Source organism: Cynocephalus volans, chromosome 8, assembly GCF_027409185.1.
Source record: "Cynocephalus volans isolate mCynVol1 chromosome 8, mCynVol1.pri, whole genome shotgun sequence".
NCBI classification, from domain to species: Eukaryota; Metazoa; Chordata; class Mammalia; order Dermoptera; family Cynocephalidae; genus Cynocephalus; species Cynocephalus volans.
In genome coordinates this window covers 52,303,898-52,309,897 of record NC_084467.1, presented here as the reverse complement: position 1 = coordinate 52,309,897, position 6,000 = coordinate 52,303,898, and positions in this window count along the sequence as shown.

Below are 6,000 nucleotides of genomic sequence, written 5' to 3'. Positions count from 1 at the left end.
CCAAAGTTTCCAGAGATTCAGGGCACAAACACAAGGGGGAGTCCCAGTCCATCCCATAAACAACGCCTGAGACGGCTTTGGCATTGCTCCCATGGGATCAGCTTCCAAGGTCAGCAGCATACTCCAGTTTAATGGTAGAACATGTTGAACTATGCCACAGGGATGCCATCCGCAAATCTCGTGAAAAACTCTTGAGGACAAATGGCCCTGTTTCTTCAGCAAAGTATGCAAGGAAAATACGAGAGATGGAGGGGGATCCTATAAATTGAAAGACCTAAGATACATACAAACCACTTCATGTATGGACCTTATATGGATTCTTATTTGGACAGACTATTAAAATACTTGTAAGACAAGTATTTTAATTTGAACACTGGTTATTTGATGATACCAAGGAATTACTGTTAATATTTTGAGGTATAAAAGTGGTATTTTGAATGTGTTTTATAAAAGAGTACTTGTCTTTTAGAGATGTACTCTGAAATATTTAGGGATGACATGATATGATGCTTGAAATTTGCTTCAAAATAATCTGGGGTTGTTCAGGAAGTGGATTGAGTGTAGAGGGGGCAGCAGTTGATTCTGTGATGAATGGTCGGTACCTGTGAGTTCATTCATCAGCTCTCTCTATTTTGCACATGCATTGTATTTTTTCATAATGAAAAAGTTTTAATGTGATAGTAGAAATAAATGTGATTCTTTTTTTTGTTTGTTTTACCAGGGTTCTCTGTACTAGGACTTAAAATCCATACAGAATATGCCAGATGGAAAGCAAATGTAGAATGGGCTAATATGTTTCAGAGATGAACTCAAACCTATTTCATTTCTCTTAAGACAAGAGAAGTTCTCCCTTGTCTTAAGAGAAATGGACAAGGAAATGGTTCTCCCTAAAGGCCACTGGGATCTTTACTATTTAGCCATGTTTTTTTACTAAAGAGCCAGAACTTGAAGGGTTAAAATGATGCCTACTCTCCCTGCCTGATAAGAATGGATTTCCCTTGCAGCCAGCACCCTTGAGGGAAACAGGAACCAGAGCCAGGTGGGACCCTCTAGCTGGGTTCTGTTCAATCTGGTCTAGCGCCTGATGCTTGGGACTGTGCTTTCCAGAACATTCTCATCTGTGTTCACTGTACCATTTGGACCTCTCCCTTGAGGGAGGGAGGAGAAATTTACAGTATTCATTTTACAGGTGAGGAAACAGAGACTTGGAGAGGTGCCACAACTTGCTTACTGTCACACGGCCAAAGCATGGTGGAAGCAGGGCTCATATCGAGCCCTCAGGTTTCAAGCCCAGGTTTCTTTCCACTATAGATTTCTGCCCTCCAGGGTGTCGCAGTTCTTCTTGGGGATGCATCAAATAATAATAGTAATGTGATTGACACTGTGTTGAGTGTTCTACAGGCATCAATTTCATTTAACCCTTTTAATGACTTTATAAGGTAGGTACTATCCCCATTCCCATTTACAGAAGGGGAAATTGAAGTCCCTAATATTGCAGAACTGATAAAATGAGAAACTGAGATTTCAACCAAATATGTCTGGCTTCAGACCCTGGACTCATTTTTAATGCTACTTCTTCCTACTTAGTTGAGTTGAAAGGTTTCAGAAGTCACCTAAATAGAGGCCTGGAAATGACCAGGAAGAAGGCTCATGCCATCGGTGCCCAAAAGAATGCCTTATTGCTACATTTTGGAATCACTGATTTAGTTAGTTACATCATTCATGTAGCATTTACAATGTGCCAGGCTACTGCTGACCACTTTGCAAATTTTAACTTATCAAATATTCGTAATACCCCTGTGAGGTAATTAAGTGTGGTTATAATTATTCCCACTTTACCAATGGGGAAACTGAGGCACTTGCCAACACTATGGAGCTAATAAAATGCAGAGCCAGGATTCATCCCAAGCTGTCTCGTGCCTGAGTCCAAGCTTTTGTTCAGGACACTGCTCTACCCTCCGGCCCTGTACCTACACACCCCCTGTCCTAGAGTATGTCAATAAAAAGGTGGTGTTGGCTGACTTTAATTCCAATTTCTTAACCCCACATAATAAAGACCAAAATAAGGTAGTGACCAATTCAGTCTAACCGAATCTCTAAAGCATGTATGTGTGAAATTGCTCTATTAACTTGAGTCAGAAATGTGTTTTGAGGACTGACTATACCTTTTTGAGAGCTGCAATAATGAGAGAAAACATTAAATTTAATGGGATAAATCACCTATAGCACTTGGCACACGAACAAGCTCAATATAGAGCAGCTATCAATATTCTTTATAATCTCTCTAATCCATGTCTTCCACTCCATCACGGGCACCACAGCCCAGGTGTACGTCATCTCTCGGATTGCTACAGGAGCTTCCTCCCGACCCTGTCCACTCAACCCGTTCTCCACACTGCACACCTTCCTCTCCTCTCCTCAACCTAGTCTCTAATAATGTTCTCTAGCCTTCCCTGGGGGAGAGTTATCCTTCGTGGTTCTGTTGAACCCAGGCATGGCCATATGGCTTGCTCTGGCCAATGTGAGAAGTGGCATGTGTCCAGTTCAGATGGAATTGTTAAAATCCAGTAGGTGCCCTGCTAACACATCCAGCAATGGTCCAGATGGTAGCATTTTTCACTCTGGGTCCTGCAAGGAAGAGATCCTGTGCAGAGGCTCCAGGCAACCCTTGACAGACATGTAAAATAAGATATAAACATTTATGTTGTGTGTCACTGAGACTTTGGACTTGTTCATATGACAACATATACCAAGCGTAATCTGACGGATACAGGTTTATAAAACTCTTAGGGAATGGGACAAAAGTCCCTCTTATGCTTGCAAGGCCCTGCAAAGTCTTGGCCTAAATATCAGGCTTTACCTGTACCATATTTCCTCTCCTTTCCTCCTCTTCATACAAACAGGCCTTCTTTCAGCCCCTCATAGTGCCCAGCTCCCTTCAACTACAGGATCTTTGTACAGGCAGTCTCCTCTGCCTGGAACATTCTTTCCCTCTTTCCTGGTTAATTTCTGCCTATTGTACTAGTCTAATTAGGCTTTCATGGCAATGTGTATTCTTTACAGCACTCATCACAACTACACGCTTACCTTTCCTGCTGTATTTATTGGAATAATGCTTATTTTGTCCACTCGACTACATACTTTGTAATAATAGATACCCAGTCTTTATTTACTTACTATCCCTAGCCTGACATAGTCTCTGGCACATAGCATGCACTCAATAAGTATTTACTGAATAAATGATTAATACAGTCAATATACAGGGGTACTTCAAAAAGTTCACATAAAAATAGAATTGAAAGATAATACAAATCTTTCCATGAACTTTTTGAAGTACCCTTGTATTATAGTGATTATAGGATGGAGGTTGGAGCCAGACGTCTTGGATTTGAATCCCATTCTGCCAATTCTTCATTGTATGACCTTCACTAAATTACTTAATCTCTCCCCACCAGTTTCCTCGTTTATAACAGATGGATAAAAACAGTACGTATCTCACATGGTGGTAATGCGGTTTGAGTGGATGAAGATATGTGTGTTGCTTATTTACTCATCGCCTCTGGTCTCCAAGCTCGCCCTTCTATACTCTGCTCTGTGGGGCTGGGGCTCGTATTTTTCTCATTACATTCTCCAGACTCCCTTGCCAGATGGCTACCATCAGATCCAGCCAACGAGAGACACTGGCAGGAGCCTTGGAGGAGGAAAGTGGGGGAGAAGGGACTTCTTTCTGGTTTCAGCTCCTGTCAACTCCTCACATCACGAGTGCAGAGGACAGCTGCACCAACAGCCTCCAGCCCCTCCCAGCACTCCCAGTGCCAGCCATGCCTTGCCTCCTCAGAAGTATTAATATCGTTGGCTTCGTCCCCCTCAGCGGGACTAGCACCAGCCATCCCATGTCCTGTCAGAAACCTGAGTACCACCTATGTGGTGTCCCCACCCTCCTGGTGACCCCCTTCAGAGAAGATCCAAGTATCAGCTATGTGGTATCCCTTCTCAAGCACCTAGGTTCTGGTAATCCAACCTTTCCCTTTTGCTTCCCCAGCTCCAGGGGTGGTGGCTATGTCCTACAGTTATTATGATCTAGGCTACTTTAGAGCCCCTTGGTGGAAAACCTAATGGACCCTATTCCTGATTCCTGACTGGGCCTTGATGCAACATATCAAGTACTCAGAATATATCAGGCACATATTATGTAAGTGTTAAGCCCTGTATTTGTCCAAATAAGTGAAAAAAGCCCAACACTGCCCATAGGAATGTTGCAAAGAACGTCATGTGCCTGACATCCATTGAGGCTGACATCCACTCCGCAGTGCACAGAGACCATCTTCTGGGGACATCCAATCCCCATAACTCACTCAACCATCCCAGACATGATATAAAGCAAATGATGACACAACTGCCATAGCATTAGCAATTTTTTATTTTTCCTTTTTTGTTGCATAGGAAATGCAGTACTTGCTTCCAGTAATTGTATTGTAATGTGAGAAGGTGGTAGCACTAATGGTTGAATACAAGAGTTAAACTAATCCACACCAGCTCAAAAAACCTGTGGAGATTTAGTTGAATAAGAATGGACGCCCACAGTGATTCTCAACCAATTACAAATTTTCACAGAACACAGTAAAACTAAAAGGGTAACTATGAGAGTCAATACAAGTATACTAGAGGCACAGGGGGCCCGGCTCATAAAAACAAGTTTCAGACCAAGTTATTAACACGGGGGGTGTTGAGTTTCACAACAGATCTCTCACCATCACTAGACGTTTTCAATCCCTTCCCCCAACAATTTGAAATGAAAAACGGAGGTATTTTGAGCGGACAGATTTTCATACGTGGTGGGAAAAGTCCCCAGGGAGCTTTGTTCTGGGGAAAGGTCAGGGCTAAGGGTGAGGCGGGCAATCATGTATTTGCCTTTGAGAATCTTCTTAAAGGACCTCCTAGCACGTGCTAAAGCTCCTAGTCTAGGTCTAGCTGGTATCTCAGTGATGAGGCTATCCAGTGCCTTAGCAGTGCAGAGCCTGTGGTCTGAGACCAGGAAGAAAGAAGGGGGCAGGCATCCCTCTCACACCTCCATCTGAATGCAGCCAGGGGCCTCAGGACCTTCAGTTGAGATGTTTAAAAAAAAAAAAAAACTAATTTACAGACTACGAACCCCCTCCCTATAAAAATAAAAAAGAATAACACAAAGGAAAAAAAAAAAAAAGCTTTTGTCATTTGGAGAAGTTGAATATAAAAAAGTACGAAAAATGGCCCAATACATTGGCCACTATTTGTCCTTGAAATCATCGTAGAGAGAAAAGTTCACATTGTATGACCCGGTGGGTGTTTCCACCATGAAGGTGTTCTGGTTAGATTAGAGGTAGAACTTCCACTGTACACTCTGGTGGTCCAGACACACTTCGGAAACTTTGTTTTTTGTATCGAATAGCATGAGTCCACATGTGAAACTTGGGATGCCTGGCACACAGACCCGGTCCTACCCCCGCACTGCCTCCCTGTTCCCATGCCTACCTGTGGGTGGTCCCCCTTATCTTTCTGAGCATTTCCAGTATCTGCTCCCCAGACCCAGTCCCCCTAATCTGGTTAATGTAACCCTTTGGGGAATAACAGACAGGTGGGTGTTGGCTTAGGAAAAAAAAAAAAAAAGAGAAATTTAATTTGGGAAGCAAGTAGTTTCAAATTTAGACCAAAAAAAGTATATTAAAAAAATCCCGTGTTAATAGCAAACTTCTTTTTCTTATGAATCGGGCCCAAAGTTTGTACAGAGTTTTATTTTTGAAGAAAATATTGCAACTGTGCATGAAACTAAATAGCCACGTGATTTCTTAAAGTTTTTTTTTCTTTTTTCTTTTAATAATACGAGGAGGTCTGGTGTGAAGACGGACCAAGCATGGGTACCTGGCTGAACATTGTCCATTAAGAAAACACTTCAGTACCAACACAGCTTCAGTCGAGGGTCAGGGAAAATGTCCCTCACTTGGAAATGTTCTCAGAGTGTCT